We start from the raw sequence: 19149 nt of genomic DNA, 5'->3' as shown, positions 1-19149 counted from the left end.
GGTAATACAAATCTACTCTCCTGCAGAATCCTGCCCACTGAAGAAATTGTGACATACCACTGAGTGAAAAACCTAGGTGATGTGACTCTCCTCTTTGTCCTGGACTCTGCCAAGGGAGTCCCAGAAGATGTGCTGAGCCCAGTCCCAAGAGACATTGACTATCCACTTTTTTTAAACCCTGTATTCAGTAGGCATGATGACAAATTACTTGAGACTGTACCCAGGTGATATGACTCTTCTGACTGGGTCCTGCCTACAGTGCAGATTAATATGTATCCCTGGATCAGAATCCAGATGATGAGACTCTTCTTCTGTCTTGTCTCTGTCCAAAGGGGAAATTGGGACATATACTTGGATTCAGCTCATATGCACAATAATAACTCTATGGTCATGGGTAAAGTTCTCTATCACCCACCTGTAAGAATACACAGAAAATTATCCCACTCAGGTGTATCATATAAAGCCTGAGTGGTACAAAGGGTGTCATAACAGGCACCCGAAAGCAGGTGGTATTGTGACTCTTGGATGCACACCAAGCTGACACAATTGTTATTCTCACCCATGAACAGAGCCTACCAATGCAGTGCTAAATCTCACACACATAAGCCATTGACTCTTGAAACGATTACACTTGTACATGAATCTGATCCACAGGTGTTTCATGATGTTTGAACCAAGATTAAGCAGAACTGTGGTGCTGTGTCTCTCTTATTAGAACACAGTCTTCAAGCGGGATTGGGGCTCTTACACATGGATCTTCCCATTGCTGAGATTGTGACTCCTGTACTATGACCCAACTCATAGAATGTGTTGATTCTCATACCCAAAGCTAGGACCTGAGTGGACTGAAAATTATTTCTGAACCTTCTTGAAAGTGTGATTAGGTCATGTAACTCTGCCCAGCACGTGGGTAATTTGATGCACATTTCTAGGCCCAGACCACAGATGAAATTTTGCCATATGCGCAACAAGCCCCTAATCAATATATAACACCATCCTTGTCTCTGCTTACAAAGGGCACTTTTATATATCACTGGGACCATCACCCAGGTGATGTGATTTACCTGCCTGAAAACTGCCTAAAAAGAGAATTGTGTCTTATATTTAGGTCCATCACGTAAGTGATGTGACTCCCTTCTACTGTCTTGGCCCTGCAGTTACAGAGCATTGTGACACATCACAGGCTACTGCACCCAGGAGATGAGATTTTTTGGGGGGGTTCTGCCAACATAGTAACATATCACTTGGCTCAGCACTGAGGTGATGTTTCTTCACTTTTCATTGTGTCCTGACCACAGGGAGCTTGGGACATGTTCCTGGGCACAGCACCAAGGTGAGCTCACTCTTTAGCCTTGTTACTGCAGTTAATGGTCATTGTGACATAATCCAGGCCAATTTCCTAGATGAAATGAGTCTTCTCTCATGCCAAAGTCCTTCCCACAGAGGGTTTTTTTAATATATCACTGAAACCAGCATCCAAGTGATCTGACACTTCTGCAAGGGTTTTGTCCACCAGGTGGATTGCAACATCTCACTGGACCTGCACCCATGTAGGTGACGTGAGTTTCTTGCCTTCTTTCTGGCCACAGGTGATATTGTGTCATATACCTGACACCAAAACAAAATCCTAACAGCAACCCATATGTTTGGAGCCAGGACATGTGCAGGATGGTGACTCTAATTCTTAAATCTTTCCACAAGTGAAATTGTGAAACATACCTTTGCCCAGCTCCAGAGAGATTTAATAATTCTCCCTAGGTATAGCCCACAAATGAAATTTTGACAAATACCTGGCCAAGTAACTTGATGATTTTACTGTGCTATTTTAACAGTGGCCTCAGGAGGGATTGTATCATATTTCTGAACACATCATCTAGGTTACATGATTCTCCTCTCCTTCCTGTACCCTGCTTAATTTGGTAATTGTAGCATTTCTAAACACTGCATCTAAATGATACGACTCTCTTTCCTGGGTCCTGTCAACAGGAGGCATTTTGACATATTTTGGGACCTGTTATTTAGGTGATATTACTCTCCACTTCTTCCTGGACACTGCCCACAAGGGACATTGTGCCACAGAGCTGGACCCAGAACACAAGTCCTGTGGCATTTCTGACAGGACTCTGTCTACAAAGATAATATTGAAATATTTCAGGCCCAGAATTTAGGTGATGAGGCTGTTCTGCCTGCTTCATAACCACTCATGGAATTGTAACATATACCTAGACAAGACCCACAGGAAAGATGATGACTCTTAGGTGTGAACTCAGCAAATATACAATATTTAGGCTCTTATAATTAGGTGTAGGGACACATGTGATATTATGGATCACATTCTTGTACAAAGGTCACAAAAGATTACAACATTCACACATACTTTATGATGTCTTTGGGTTATACAAGTAGAACCAATGTAGCACTCAGCACACAGATGAAATTGTGAGTCTTGTATGCAAACCCAGCTGACAGAAATAACTGTCATCATCTCACATGGTTGCAGCCAACTGTCACACATAAAAACAGGACATGTGTGGTATCATAAATCTCACCTTTGATGTTTTCTGAAAGTGTGATTGTGATATATGTATTTGCCAAGCACCTGTGTGGTTTGACTTTCCAGAATGGTCCCAGTTTACATACGAAATTGTGACATCTGCCTGGGTCAACCCGGAGGGGATATAACTCTCATGCCTAGGCTCTTCTCTCAGTAAGTGTTGTGACAGATCACTGGATCTAGCAGCCAGGTGATCTTACATTCTTGCCTGTGCCATGTCCACAAAAATTACAGTGAAATAATCCGGTGTCCACCTCATAGGTGATGTAACTCTCATCTTTGGAATGGGCCCTGCCCAAAGGAAGGATAGTGACATATCGCAATGCCAATCACACAGGTGAGGGTATACTTTTGCCAGAGCCATGCTGAAAGTAGGGCATTGTCACATACCTCTAGGCCTCTCACCTAAGTTATGTGGCTCTCTGGTTTGGGCCCTGCCGACCTGGAGAGTGACATATTTCTACGCCAGGCACACAGGTGAGGGCACTCTTTTGCCAGGGCTATGCTTCATAGAGTACATTGTTACATGTCTCTTCAGCTATCACCTGGTTGAATTGACTCCCTCTCTGGGATCTACTCACATGGAGCATTGTGGAACAAGCAGAGAATTTGCACCTCGTTTATGTAACTCCTTTTGCTGGATGATATCCTAAGACAGCCTTGTGACATATCTCAGGACCCAGCACCAAACAGATGTGGCTCCTCTACCTTGTTTCTACTTACATGTTACATTCTGCATATTTGAAGGAAAGCCCCAAGGTGATAAGACTTTCCTCATCTCAATGAGCCCTGCCTGCTGGAAACATTTGGACATATTTCTGAGCCTATGATCTAAAAATGTGACTCTATTTTTCTGCCTGGGGCTTCACTTAAGAGGATTTTGGCACATTGCTGATCCCAACACTCAGAATATGTGACTCTCCTCTTCTTCCTGAACCATGCCCACAAAAAAAAGAATTTGGACCTATTGCAGGGCCCGGCATCCCAATGATGTTACTCATCTGCCTGGGTTTTGCAGAAAGAAGAAATTATGGCATATTGTATATTGATAAGCCCAGCATCCTTATGATGTGACTCTCCAGCCCAACATCCTTATGATGTTGGAGCCACTGAAGGTATTTTGACATATCTTCAGCCCATAATGTAGATGTTTTGGCTCTCCTAACTTGGCTGGGTATTTTCCACATGTGAGATGTTGTCATCTTGCCGGCTCCAGCATCCAGTTATTGAGACCTAATATCCTATACCCTGCCTAGAGAAGGAATTTTGACATATTGCCTGGCACACAATATAGGTGATGTTTCCGCCTGCATACTTATTCGGCCACATATGGGATTATGACATATATCTTGCTTTAGTTCATAGGCATGATGATCAAACTTATTTTGGGATTCAGCCAATAGGAGACATTTTACCTCTCATCATTAGGCTTAGGGCAACAGGTAAGTTCCTGGGTTACATATTTCTACCAAGGTCACAGAAACTTGCAACACTGAGTTATATTTTTTCAAACTCTTTGGTAGTAGAATGTTTCATAACAGGGCCCAGCAAAAAGTTCAGATAGAGACTCATGGTTACACACCCAGGTGAAATCAAAAGTTGTCATCATCCAACATTTACAATGACTAAGTTTGAGGTCCTGAGTCTAACAATAGAATACAGCTCAAAGATGGAGGTTTGACTTTTATATGTTAATCTGACAAAAGTTGGGATGGTGACTCATTTCTGGACCCAGCCCACAGGCATAATAATGGGTCTTCCTCCTCAACCCTGCCTATAGGGGAGGTGATGACTATCAAACCTGAGTTTAGGGCTGTATGTAAGTTTGTGATCCCATAGGAGCAAGTAGGCCTCAGAGAGCTTTGCAATTCTTATGCAGGTTTAAAAAACCCTCAGCTCTTGTAGAGAGTGTTATGTATTGGCGTAACACACATGTGAGATTGTGACGCTAATATACACATTCAGGTAAAAGTTAAACCTGTCACTCTCAAAGATGAGGAGATTGTGTCATATGACTGGGCATAGTATCCAGGTGTTGAGACTTTTTGGCTCATATTCCTTTCCATGGGTTTATTGTTACATATCAATGGGACAGAATCATAAAAACGTGACTCTTCTGTATGGGCCCTATCAATAGGGGATATTATTACATATTTCTGGTCTTTTCAGCTAGGTGATGTGTCTCTCCAGCCTGTGTCCCCCACCCAGAGGACATTTTGAAATATCACTCTGCTCTCCTGCCTTGGTCTTGCTTATTGAAATGTAACTCTGTTCTCCCGCCTGGGTCTTGCTTATTGAAGGAATTGTGACATATGGCTGAATGCAAAACCTAGGTGATGTCTTTCCTGTCTATTCAAGAGTTTATACCTATGCTGAATTTTGTTTCATGACTTTGGTGTTCTACTATCATACCGGTAGCAAATCCTTTGATTAATGTAGGTTTGCTTTGTGTTTGGAAATTGTTATGTGTAATCCTATATGTATAGGAAGCATTACATATACCATATATATATTTAAGATTGTCAGGCTTTTCATGGTTTATTGGAATCTTAAGTAATTTTGTGGAGTTTTTTCTGTTTTTGGAAAAGTAAAATTAAAAATTGAAAAGGACTGTGTTGCAGGTGTGGGTCACTTTAAGCATTATGGACATCTTCATAATATTTTATCTCCCAACCCTTGAAAAACAGCATGCTTAAAAGTACGTTCTTGTCTGGGCATGGTGACTCACACCTCTAATCCCAGCACTTTTGGAGGCTGAGTAGGGTGCACAGAGAAGTCAAGAGATACAGACACACCTGGCCAACATAATGAAAGGCCATCTCTACTAAAATACAAAAAGTAGCTGGGTTTGGTGGTGCATGAATGTAGTCACAGCTACTGTGGAGTCCAAGTCAGTGGAATCACTTGAACCAAGGAGGTGGAGATTGCAGTGGAGCTGAGATTGCATCACTGGACTCCAACCTAGCTCCAGAGTGATAGTCCATCTCAAAAGAAAAAAAGAAATCTGTGTTGCTTAATCTTTATATTTTTGGAGTTTTTCTGTTTTTCTTTTGTTACTAAATTCTAGTTCCAGTCCACCTGGGCTATAAACAATTTTCCATAAAATTTCAACTAAAAAATAATTAAGACTTTTTTTGTGGTGTCACATGTGGTCCATCTAGGAAAATATTTTATGTGCTATTGAAAAGGATGTCTATTCTGTTGTCTCTATATATTTCTTAGGTGTAATTATTGTACAGTACATTCAAGTTTTTGTTTCCTTATTGATATTCTGTCTTGCTTTATTTATTACTGAAAGTGGGGTATTGATGTATACTTCCATTATCTGATTGCTGCCTATTTTTGATTCAATTCTGTCAATGTTTAATTTATATGTTTGGAATAACTCTCCTGCATTTGTAGGTTCTCAGTGAATGAACCCTCTTACTATATTTTAATGTCCTACATTGTCCTTTGTGAATTCTGACATAAAATAAATTATATAAATATAACAGTTTTCAACTTAATACATTGTTACCTCTTCTCTCATTTGATTAACACTTCCATGGAATGTATTTTTATACTGCCATTTTCAGTCTAATTTTTATTAGATCTGAAATGAGTCTCTTAAAGACATGACATAGTTACATCCTGATATAGACAACAATATAGCCACATTTTTTTTTTCATTTGGAAGGATAATTTTGCAGGCTCTAGCATTCTTTCTTAGGCTTTTTATTTCAGTGTTTTAACTATGTCATCTTATTCCCTTCATGCACAAAAGATTGACATTCATAAATTTACTGGTAATCTTGCAGAAGCATACATATGAATAACACATCAATATTTTCTTTCTGAATTCCAGATTTTCTTCTTTTCTGTGACTTTCAAAACATTGCGTACATTTTGTCTTGCTAGAAATCTCTTTGTGTTAACCTTAGTTGAAACTGTCTGAGCGTCTTGATTTTCTTAAAATTTTTTACTAATGTTGAAGTACATATTAGTCTTTTTTTGGACTTCTACTGCACAATTTTCATTCCCTTTTGTGATTTTTATCTTTTTGTTGGTTTCACTTATTTACTTTTTTTCTTTATTTCTATTTTACTGATTAAGCATCATTGAGGTGGTGATTTTAATTTTTTAGCATTTTTATAAAATACATCTAAACTAACCCAAATTGCCTCTGGTAATTTTTATATCTCCATTCTTTTATAACTGACTTCTGGATATTCATTTTTATCTTGATTAAGCCATATCATCTTGTTGTTTTGTATATGTTGTAATCTTAGGTTGCAATTTGCATAATAAAAAGCAACATTTCAAAATCTCTATTCAGTGGCTTTGGGGGAATATGATACCAATTTCTTAGGCTAGAGAATCTTGGAGTCTCTCAAGCCTGTTCTTTGGATGTTTTTTCTGATCTTGTGTGTTTTTTAGTTAAAAAAGATTCCCCATGTTTTTTTCTTTTTCCTTTTTATTGTTTATTTGTGTATTTATTTATTTATTTGAGTTGGAGTTTCACTCTTATTGCCCAGGCTGGAGTGCAATGGCATGATCTTGGCTGACTGCAACCTCCAACTCCTGGGTTCAAACAATCCTCCTGCCTCTGCTTACCTAAGAGCATGGCTAACTTTTGTATTTTCAGTAGAGACAGGGTTTCACCAGGTTGACCCGGCTGGTATTGAACTTTTTACCTCAGTTGATCCACCCATCTCAGCCTCCCAAATAGCTAGAATTACAGGTGTGATCCAATACTCCCAGCCATTCCACATATTTCTCATTGAGATCCTGCAGTCAGCTGGATACCCGTAGTCTGCCTATGATACTGAAGTCTTCCTTTTTTTGTAACAGTTATTTCTCTTTAGTCTCAGTCAACGTATACCATCTTTCCTTTCAACACTGTCTTGGAATATAGGAATTTGTTTTCGTAAAAACTCAAAAAGCCAGAAGCATGGACATGTCACTGTTTTATTTATTTTTGAAGGGGTAAGACAGGAGTTGTCAGTCTCTACACTTTTCATAGGATAAAAAATTTGTGTAGTGGGGAAATATGAAATAATTCTATTACACTTCTATGTGGTTCTTGGCATTTTGTTCACTTGGTGCTGCAAATGCTTAACTGATTCTTGGACTTCTCACAAAGACATTTTGGTAAGTATATTATGTTAAATTTATATGTTTATAAAAGAATTAGGCCCTGTGGTATTTTATTATCACCTTGTTAATGTGCCTTGTATAATTACACATTTGTAAAGTGTATTCACCTGAGTCTAATGAGGGAGAAATTTTGTCTTTTTTTGTTCATTTATTTCAGCTTGTTGTTTTCAATTTACTACAGAGATATTGATGGAGCACAACATAAAAGATTCATTCCAAAAAGTGACTCTGATAAAATATGAAAGCAGTGACTTTAACAACTTACTTTTTTTTATGGTTTTTGCTTTATTTAATATTCAGATATGACATATTGTGTTTATATTTATACTCTTTGTTTGCTTAACAGTAGTATTTTTTTCTTTTTATTATTATAATTATACTTTGGGCTCTATGGTACATGTGCGCAACGTGCAGGTAAGTTACATATGTATACATGTGCCATGCTGGTGCGCTGCACCCACCAACTCGTCATCTAGCATTAGGTATATCTCCCAATGCTATCCCTCCCCCCTCCCCCCACCCCACAACAGTCCCCAAAGTGTGATGTTCCCCTTCCTGTGTCTATGTGTTCTCATTGTTCAATTCCCACCTATGAGTGAGAATATGCGGTGTTTGGTTTTTTGTTCTTGCGATAGTTTACTGAGAATGATGATTTCAAGTTTCATCCATGTCCCTACAAAGGACATGAACTCATCATTTTTTATGGCTGCATAGTATTCCATGGTGTATATGTGCCACATTTTCTTAATCCAGTCTATCATTGTTGGACATTTGGGTTGGTTCCAAGTCTTTGCTATTTTGAATAATGCTGCAATAAACATATGTGTGCATGTGTCTTTATAGCAGCATGATTTATAGTCCTTTGGGTATATACCCAGTAATGGGATGGCTGGGTCAAATGGAATTTCTATTTCTAGATCCCTGAGGAATCACCACACTGACTTCCACAAGGGTTGAACTAGTTTACCGTCCCACCAACAGTGTAAAAGTTTAAAGAAACGCTACCAAAGTGCAGGTTATTACAAGGGCAGAAAAGCAGTTTTAATGGCTTTCCTCAATGTTTGTCCTCTACACATAGTAAAACAAATGTGACAAAGCTTTTGAGTTGTGCTCAAATTTCAGGGAACATAAAAAAAAAAAGTTAGTGGGAGAAATGCTACAAATGTGAAGAATGTGGCAAAGACTGTACATTGTTCTCAGATTTTACTATAAAAAAGGGAATTCATATTGTAGAGAGATGCCACAAATGTGAAGAATGTGGCAAAGCCTTTAAAAAGTTATCAAGCCTTACTGAACATAAGAAAGTTTATACTGGAGAGAAATCTTACAAATATAAAGAATGTGGCAAACCTTCACCTGCTCCTAAACCTTTATTAAACACAAGAGAAATCATGCTGGAGACACATCCTAAAAATGCATGGAATGTGGCAATGCCTTTAAGTGCTTCTCAGACCTTACTAATCATAAGAGAATTCAAACTGGAGAGAAACCCTACAAATGTGAAAAATGTGGCCAAGCATTGAGCTCATTCTCACACCTCATTAGACATAAGAAAATTCATACTAGAGAGAAAGTCCACAAGTGTTAAAAATGTGGAAAAGCCTTTAACAAGTCCTCATATTGTGTTCAACATCAGACATTTAATGCTGAACAAATGCAATATAAGGGTAATGACTGATGAAGACTATTTATTTGACATCTTAGAAGGTCTCTAAGAACTTGGTTTACAATCTCGATGTTTCTGTTTTGGGTGCATATATAGCACTTTATTCTTACATAATGTTCTTTTTTGTCTTTTTAAAAAATCTATGTTGAATTAAAGCCTGTTTTGATAGAAACTATAATTGCAACGGCTGCTTTTTTTCTGTTTTCTATTTGCTTGGTAGATTTTTCTTTTTCCATTTATCTTTATCTTATTTTAGATGGGTGTCTCAATTACAGCATACCATTAGATATTAACTCTGCATTCAATTTGCCACTCTGTTTTTTAATTGGGATATTTAGCCCATTTACATTTAAAGTTAGCATTTTTATGTGTGGATTTGATTCTGTCCCTGTGATCTTATCTGGCTCTTTTGCACATTTATGTATTTGCTTTATAGTGCCAGCTGTTTATGTACTTTTGTGGTTTTGTTGCTGTTGTTGCTGTTGTTTTTGTAGTGACTTGTAATAGTCTCTTATTTAATGCTTTCTTCAGAAGTTCTTGTAAGGCCGGTCTTGTGGTAATCAAGTTCCTCAGTGTTGGCTTATCTGAATAGGATCATACTTATTTTTACTTCCATAGCTTACTTTGGTAAGATATAAAATTCTTGTTGTGAGAAGTCAGGGACTCTGAATGAAGGGACCTGCTGAAGCCATGGCAGAAGAACATAAATTGTGAAGATTTCATGGACATTTGTCAGTTCTCCAAATGAATACTTTTATAATTTCCTATGCCTGTCTTTATTGCAATCTCTGAACATAAATTGGGAAGATTTCATGGACATTTATCACTTCCTCAATCAATACTCTGTTTCCTATGGCTGTCTCTACTTTAACCTCTTAATCCTTTCATCTTCATAAGCTGAGGATGTATGTCACCTCAGGACCCTGTGATGATTGCGTTATCTGCACAAATTTTTTGTAAAGCATGTATGTTTCAACAATATGACATCTGGGCACCCAGAAAAAGAACAGGATAACAGCGATGTTCAGGGAACAAGGGAGATAACCATAAGGTCTGACTGCCTATGGGGCCAGGGAGAACAGAGTCATATTTCTCTTCTCACAGGAAGTCAATAGGAGAAATATCTCTGAATTCTTTTCTCAGCAAGGAATAGCCCTGGGAAAAAAGGCATTCCCAGGGGGAGGTCTCTAACGTGGCCTCTCTAGGAGTGTCTGTCTTATGCGGTTGAAGATAAGGGATGAAATACAGCCTGGTCTCCTGCAGCGTCCTCAGGCTTGCTGGGATTCAGAAATTCCAGCCTGGCAAATTCTAGTCAGATCCATTGTATGTTCTCAAGCCCTGTTTCCTGTTAAGATGTTTATCAATGACAGTGCATGCCCAGTGGGACATGGACCTTCATCATTAATTCTAATTTCACCTTCACCTTGTGATCTTGCTCTGCCCTCTTGCCTTGTGATCTTTTATTGCCCTATGAAGCATGTGAACTCTGTGACCCACTCCCTATTCATACACCCCTCCCTTTTTGAGATCCCTAATAAAAACTTGCTGGTTTTGTGGCTCAGGTGGTCATCACAGAACCTGCTGACATGAGATGTCACTCCGAGAGGCCCAGCTGTAAAACATCCCTTTATTTTTTTACTCTTCCTCTTTATTTCTCAGACCAGCTGACACTTATGGAAAATAGAAAAGAACCTATGTTGAAATATTGGGGGCTGCTTCCCCTGATAATTCTTGTTTGGAATTCTTTTTTTAAAGAAAGTTGAATATTGGCCCCTTGTCTCTTTTGAGTTGTAGGATTTCAGCTGAAAGGTTTGTTGTTTGTCTGATGGTCATCTTTTAGTGGTGGCCTGGCCTTTCACTCCAAATGCCTTTTCATTTTGACCTTGGAGAATCTCATGATTTTGTGTCTTGACAATGACCTTCTTGTAGGGTATCTTACTGGGGTTATCCACATTTCCTTCATTTGATTGTTGACCTCTCTATCTAGGCTGGAAAAATTCTCATGGATGATATCTGGAAATATGTATTTCAAGTTGTTTTCATTCTTCCCATCGATTTCAGGCATTCTTTTTAATCATAGATTTGGTTTCATTACATAATCCTGTATTTCTTAGAGACTTTGATTCATTTCTCTTTATTCTTTTTTCACTATTCTTGTCTGTCTTATTTCAGAAAGCCAGTCTCAAAGCTCTGAGATTCCTTCCTCTGCTTGGCCTATTCTGCTGTTAATACTTTTGATTACATTATAAAATTTTGTATTGTGTTTTTCAGCTCTATCAAGTTGACCACATTTTCCTCCTGATTAGCTATTTTTTCCATTAATTCCTGCAATTTTTTCCCTTTATTGCATTGGGTTGCAACTTATATTTGTAGTTCAATGAAGTTTATTTCTATCCATATTCCGAACTCTACTTCTGTCATATTAGGCCTTGCTGAAATGACCAAATTACATAATTTGGCCAAGAATAGGCCAAATTATTCTATTACAGAATAGGCCAAGCACAGGAAGGAATCTCAGAGCTTTGAGACTGGCTTTCTGAAATAAGACAGACAAGAATAGTGAAAAAGGAATAAAGAGAAATGAATCAAAGTCTCTAAGAAATACAGGATTATGTAATGAAGCCAAATCTATGATTAAAAAGAATGCCTGAAATCGATGGGAAGAATCAAAACAACTTGAAATACATATTTCCAGATGTCATCCATGAGAATTTTTCCAGCCTAGATAGAGAGGTCAACATTCAAATGAAGGAAATGTGGATAACCCCAGTAATGACCAAATTACAGATTTTGGTCATTTGGATGAAAGGAGTCACTGTGGCTTTTTGTGTTTTCAACATTTTTGCACGGATTTTGTTGAATCTTTCTGGGCATGTCTTTGAGGTTGCTGAACTTTGAATGGAGTTTTTTTTTTTTTTTAATCCTATTCAATGGTCTGTAATATCTAATTGTGGTATAAGGTGGGTTCAGCCTACAGGCTTTGCTCCTGGGAATTTTTGTTTGTTTGTTTGTTTGTTTTGTTTTTGGTGGCAGGGAGACAATGCTCAGCTCCCAACTCAGAGGCTGCACACTCTGGGGCAGTTGTATTTATTTCCAACTGTCTTCTCTGGCTCCTTGAAATTTCAAGTCCATCACTCTGTAGGACTAGCATGCCACAGCTGCAGCAAAGTGATAGTGAATATGGGTTTCTGCCTGCTTTTGGGTATTTACCTTAGTGGCAGGAGCAAAGAATTTGGGAAGTGGGTGAGGAGGTACCTGCTGGACACTGTGTGTGCTGTTTCACTAATGGTTGTTTGTGTTAGCTTGGTGCAGGATACTGACCAGTGAATGTTGTGATGCCTTCTTTGTGCCCCCACCAATAAAGAAGTGATTGTTCAGAGTATGGGAGAATACACAGTTCTCTGCACAGTGTTAACACAAAGGCAGAGTTGTGGCTTTCTGGCTGTCTGCCCGCCAAAGCTTCATCTACATCGGAAGCTGCTGTGGGTGGCAGGGGAATACTGCATTCTTCTTTGCTGGTGGGTCAAGCAAAGTCCAACCCACCTTTGCAGACATGTGCCACCAAAGTATTATCAGGAGTTGCTATGGTCTCCGGAGAAGCTGCAGTATGGGGAACATACACATGGGCTGGTGCAGCCACAGGGGCTGCTTTGCTGGAGCAATTAGGGCTGAGGCATCATCCACCAATGCAGATGTTATGGTATGGTAAACTACTCTTCCAGAGGAGCTGAGACTGCCCTGAAAGTGGCTGCAGCCAGACTGGGATCCTGGGAGAGACCAGTAGACCAAGGAGTGCTCAGTTGGAGCAGCTTCTTCTCATTTGCAAGACTATCCTGCAGAAATTATGTCCAACAAGTTCTCTAGGGCTAAAGTATCTTACAAGAGAAGGTTTAGCCTAGAGAAATGGCCATCACTGGCCACACTTTGCTACAGATGCTCTTGTGCCAAACCCCCTGGGCACCACATAGGCTGGCTTGCTGCTCCACCTCTTTGCTTTTCTTCTGGGGGCCTGCATCTCAGAGAGATGTAGGTTAGTAATCCCTCAGTGCAGTCAGCCCAGGATGGAGGAGCTGTGCTTCTGGCCAAGTAGAGGTTCACTGTCTGGTGAGGAGCAGTGAGAAGTGTGTGAAACACATGGAAGTTGGACTGGCCTCTTCTCCTTGGGTAAACTGCAGCTTGTTTAAGGTGTGAATAATGCACTTAAGTGTTTGGACTTTTCATTAGCCCGAGGCAAGCAAGGACAGTTCTACTGCAGAAGCAGTGGCAGAAATATATTCAGTTGGTGCTGGAGTCTCTGTCCAGGGAATTGCTAACTTGCTACTGGCTCAATAACTCTGGGAATGATTGGCTAGTGGGCCAGTCCTGGAGAACCTTCCTAGTGAGAATATAGGAGAACAGGCCCTTACATAACAATGTGGCCACTTTCTGAAGGGCTGTTGCATTATTCTGAGTGTCCATTGCAGTTTCTAGTCATCTCCAACTTTCCAGTATCTGAAGTCATCACCAGTAAATGCTGCAAAACAGCAACAATGGCAGCATGCCCTTTTCTCTGGGAGCCCTATCCCAGAGAGATTAGACCTTTTTCCAGCACAAAAGCACGTATAGGAGGTAGCAAAAATCTCAGTTGAAAGATCTTACCCAGTGAGTATAACATAATTGGGGACCCACTTGAAAAGCAATCTAGCCAAATTTCTGTAGGACAGCTCTGCTGGGCAGAGGTACCACTTCCATCCTCAGTTTATTTGGATCCTCAAAAGCCAGAAGGCTGGAACAGCTAAGTCACACAAACAGCAAAAAGGGCAGCTCACTCCTCCCTCCAGGAACTATATCCCAAAGACATTCCAAAATTCCATTGATCAAAGAGCACCAGTGGTGGTACATGGACACCGTGGTTGGAAAGCACTTCCCAGTGAGGAGGAATGAGATTGCAGACCTGCTTTAATAGGCAATCTGGACATGTCTTTTTACAGCACCTGTACTGTGCTAGGAGATTCTTTCTGTCCCGTCGGCTTGAGCTCTTCAAAGCCTGAAGGCTGGAATGGCTAACTTGCCAAAGCAGCAAAGATGGTGGCCCACTCCTCTTTCTGGTAGCTCCATCATGTGGAGGTGAAATACTGTTTTCAATGGTTGGCTGGAATTATAAGCCAGGAGATCTTACCCTGTGAGGAATTGTGGAAATGAGTCCTACAGACCATCACAGCTCAGCCCCCTGGATTCTGCCTGTTTCCTATGGGAGTGTACAAGGATGTAACCTCCTGCTTTGCTGGAGGTACAGCTAATTTTTCTTGGAAGCCTGGAAAGCCAGATTATCTAAGGCTCTTGAATCCCTGCACTGGCCTGGGTGGCTGCTTGCTGGGACTCCATGTAGCACTGTTTGTTAAACAGAAGGCCATAATGAAGTGGGTTCATGAGGGTATCTCCTTACCTGAGGGTTGCAAAGATCAGTGATAGAATCATGGGTTGTTAGGGTCACACATTCAATTACTGATTTACTGGGTGGAAAGTTTCCCTTAGCTTCATATTTTTCCCAGATGGCCCATTATTCTACCTTGCTTTACTCCATTCTCTAATAGATAAGTCATTTCTTTGATTGTTCCCAATGTTAGTACCTGGATGTTTCAGTTGAAGCTGCTGTATTTATGCATATTTTGCATTTCTTTCTGTGAGAACTACACAGTCCAGCAGATTCTAGCTGGCAATCTTGATTACTTTCCTCTAAAAGAAACCTACTTTTTTATTTTGAAAGAAATTAAGCCAGACCAGTGGCTCACACCTGTGATTCCAGTGCTTTGGGACACTGAGGGGATCATATCAAGAGGTCAAGAGATCAAGACCGTCTTCTCCAACACGGCAAAACCCCATCTCTACTAAAAATACAAAAAATTAGCTGGCTGTAGTGGTGAGCACCTGTGGTCCCAGCTACATGTGAGGGTGAGGCAGGAAGATCACTTGAACCTGGGAGGTGAAGGTTGCAGTTAGCCGAGATCGCACCTCTGCACTCTAGCCTGGTGAGAGTGAGACTCCATCTCAAACAAAAACAAAAAATAAAATGTAATATCACTTTCAAAAGCAAGTATTGATGTAATTTAACTCCTACATTTGATGCTTTCTTCATTTCTAGTGTTTATGTGAAAGAACATGGTCAATTGTTGCTGTACCAGAGTTATGAGAGGTTCTTCTATATTAGATAGACAGATTTACATTCTTTTTCATGGAAGGTTAAGAAAACTGAAATCTAATGTAAATGAAGAAAATCTAAGTAGAAAGGCCATTTAGTGGTTGGTTTGCAGCAGTATTTTTGTTTTGTTTTGTTTTGTTTTTGTTTTTGTTTTTTTGGAGTTGGAGTTTCACTTTTGTTGCCCAGGCTGGAGTGCAATGGCCCAATCTCCACTCATTGCAACCTCCAACTGCCAGATTCAAGCACTTCTCCTGCCTCAGCCTCTTGAGTATCTGGGATTACAGGCATGCACCACCACACCTGGCTAATTTTGTGTTTTTGGTAGACACGGGGTTTCTCCACATTGGTCAGGCTGATCTGGAACACCCAACCTCAGGTGATCTGCCTGCCTCAGCCTCCCAAAGTGCTGGGATTACAGGCATGAGCCACTGCATCTGGCCATGTTAACGGCGCATTATATGTGACAGGATGATAGGAGTGTTTTAAGTGATCAGGATAGTATTCTGCACAGCAAGAGAAACCATATGAATTTTAAAAGAAAATTCCTTTACCATTTGTAAATTAACATAATCAATATACAGTAAATTTACAAATGCCTTTTTAATGACAATGTGTGAACACAATTTGTTTTAATAAACCAAAATTGTTGTTTTTGTGTTATGGCTATTTTACATTCCATGTGTATTTTGCCACTGATGTTAACTTTTCCCATCTTACTCAAGGTTGTAGGTAACAGATGGTAACAATATACTATCAGGTGACAGTGAAATAACATCTCTAGTGGTTACTTTGTTAGTGGTCTTTAACTGAAAACAATTTTGGGAATATGGTTTCTACCACTTACATTTTTGTTTTTCTTGTAACTACAGATTATTATGATGGTTGCAATGAAGATTTTGAGTATAATGGAACTATATGTTTCAGAATTCTGACCAGCTATTTATAAAATTTTATCCTACTTTTTTTGAAAACATGACTTCTCTGGTCTGCTAAACATACACAGACTTTCAGTTTTGGTTTACGTGGTTTTAAATGTACAGACATATCTCTGTAAAATAAAATTAAGGTGTAACAGATTTATAGAGAATAATCATATTTGTTTACAGTCATGTGCCTACTTTGAGAAGAAAAGAAAAATATTAGAATGAAACAGGTAATTATACAAACATTGATAATTCACCAGCAAATCAGAATCTTTGAAGAATTTGAAAGCAAATTTATTATCTCTGCTTTGTATTAAATGTATTTATCTAATATGTCATTGCTCCTGGCTTTGAAGTATCTTATGCAAATTCCTTTTTATATCTGTTCATTTGTGGCTAACTGTAAACATAATACACAATTTTGTTTTTGTCCAGTTTTGTAAAACATTATTTGTATAATTTCCTCACAGATTATGAAAGTGGCTTTGGTGAAATATAATGGTGTTCACAAAATAATTTTCACATGTGAGTAATTTCACAGTATGTGCATTATTGAATGTTATTTATTTCGTATATTTTATATTTTGTTTCAATTAGAAAATGCAATTATCCAATTTTTGTTTAGTTATCGTTCATTTTACTTCATAAAATTGATATAATTGAGCTTATTAAATGTATAGGGCCAATTTATTCAAGTAAATAGTTGAATGTTTAATAAGTGGTGAGGTCTTTTTGGCATATAATGAAGTAAAAAAGACAAAACCGGCTATGTAATAGAAGCTACATGATTAGAAAAAATATTCTTTTTAAAATTAGCCTATTGTCTCCAGTGAAAAATTGAAAATATCTATAATAAATAAATGACATGAATTTTTCTCAAAAAGAGATCATAATTGTATGAAAACCTTGTAAAATTATTGGATTATGTTGTTACATTTAAACATCTATGGAGGAAGGCAGAGCATTAGTCTATGCAGTCAAACCTGGAATGGCTGACACGTTAAGGGTATTCATCACAGTTATTGAAAGCTAAAATGCCCTGAACTCTTTTCATTTAGATTAATAAAATATGGTTTAGTCTTCCTCCTCTATATTCTGGCTTAGACAGAATTATCACGCCATTTTTTTACATTCCATTTTATTTATTTATTTATTTTTTTCTTTGAGATGGAATCTCACTCTGTTGCCCAGGCTGTAGTGCAGGGGCACGATCTCAGCTCACTGCTACCTCTGTCTCCTGGGTTAAATCTATTCTTTTGCCTCAGTATACCGAGTTGCTGAGAATACAGGCACCCTCCACCAAGCCTGGCTAATTTGTTGTACTTTTAGTAGAGATAGTGTTTCACCATGTTAGGCAGGATGGTCTTGATCTCCTGACCTTGTGATCCACCCACCTGGGCATGCCAAAATGCTAGGATTACAGGCATCAGCCACCATGCCCAGCCTTACTTCTAGATTTTGAAGCAGCTCATCCTCAACTTAATGTCTCTGAGGATAGAAATACTGTGTGATATGGAAAAACAAAACCAAATATTTCTTATAACCTAAGGAGTCTTTATTTCTGCCCTGCTGTCCTGGACTTTCAGAAGTGTAGTTCTGGCAGACATTACTGAAAGGTCGATGTGGGAAACAAGCTTAAATGAAAATGGGGTATGTGTGAAGACTGTCTTTTTAGGAACTGGCAGGATTAGCCTTCTGTTCTGGGTAGATTTCGGGCAATCAGATGATACATAAAGAGAGGTTACATTGTACCAGGTCGTAAGAAAAGCTGGATTCTGCCACTAGTAAAACTCTGTAAGAGTGGTATTTTTTGGCCTATGAATTGGATAAGTTTTTAAATATAATCGACATGTTTGTTCTGTATGTTTTCAATAATTCTTTCACAAGAGCTCTTTGCTTTATTCCTATACTGACGCAGATTCTGAGCACCTTTAAATCTGTTCATTATCAGATAATGAAAGATAAAGAATAAGTAAATGAATCTGTTTCAGTTTTTGTGGTTAATTTAGCCGGTAAATATAATCTCATTTCTATAATCTTTAAGTTCTACTAATGAAGGCCAGAATAGATTTTTTTCTCCTAAAATTTTAGCAACTATAAAAGCATGTTTATAAAGTCACTTTTATAGATACTGTAAATATCCGTTGTCAATTGTGTTGGTTTCTAAGATAAAATATGTGAGAATTATACTACCCAACGTGACCAATACAATGTTTTTAAGTTGCCTATATAAAAATCTATCAATTTTGAATTGCATAACTACATAATTTTTTTCAAGATTGAGGATAAGATGAAAAATAATTTGTACAATTAACATGAACTAAGTTTCCTGAAATTATTTACTCATTTAAGAAATCTAATTACATTTGAAATAAATTGCTGTCATTTGTTAGTATTTGTGTATCACATTTTTTAAATATTTTTCCCTAAAACAGGTAACAATGGGAACAAAGAAGAAAAAAAAATTCAGTGATTGTCATAAAAATAAATTTGAAGAAAATACAAGGTTTATTTGACGACCTAATTAAAATAATGTAAAGGATTAACAACTTTTTTTTACACATTTTTTGACAAAAATAACCCTGACATAGTAATGTGCAGAAAATACTATTAATTATATTCTTCAGACACTCTTACTGACTTTGGCAGTTTGAGAATCTCCAGCACAGTCCTAGGATTCCCTAGGAATTTC

This window comes from Pongo abelii, chromosome Y (assembly GCF_028885655.2).
Source record: "Pongo abelii isolate AG06213 chromosome Y, NHGRI_mPonAbe1-v2.0_pri, whole genome shotgun sequence".
Lineage (NCBI taxonomy): Eukaryota > Metazoa > Chordata > Mammalia > Primates > Hominidae > Pongo > Pongo abelii.
The sequence above is the reverse complement of the archived record's forward strand: the minus strand, read 5'-3'. Positions refer to the sequence as shown.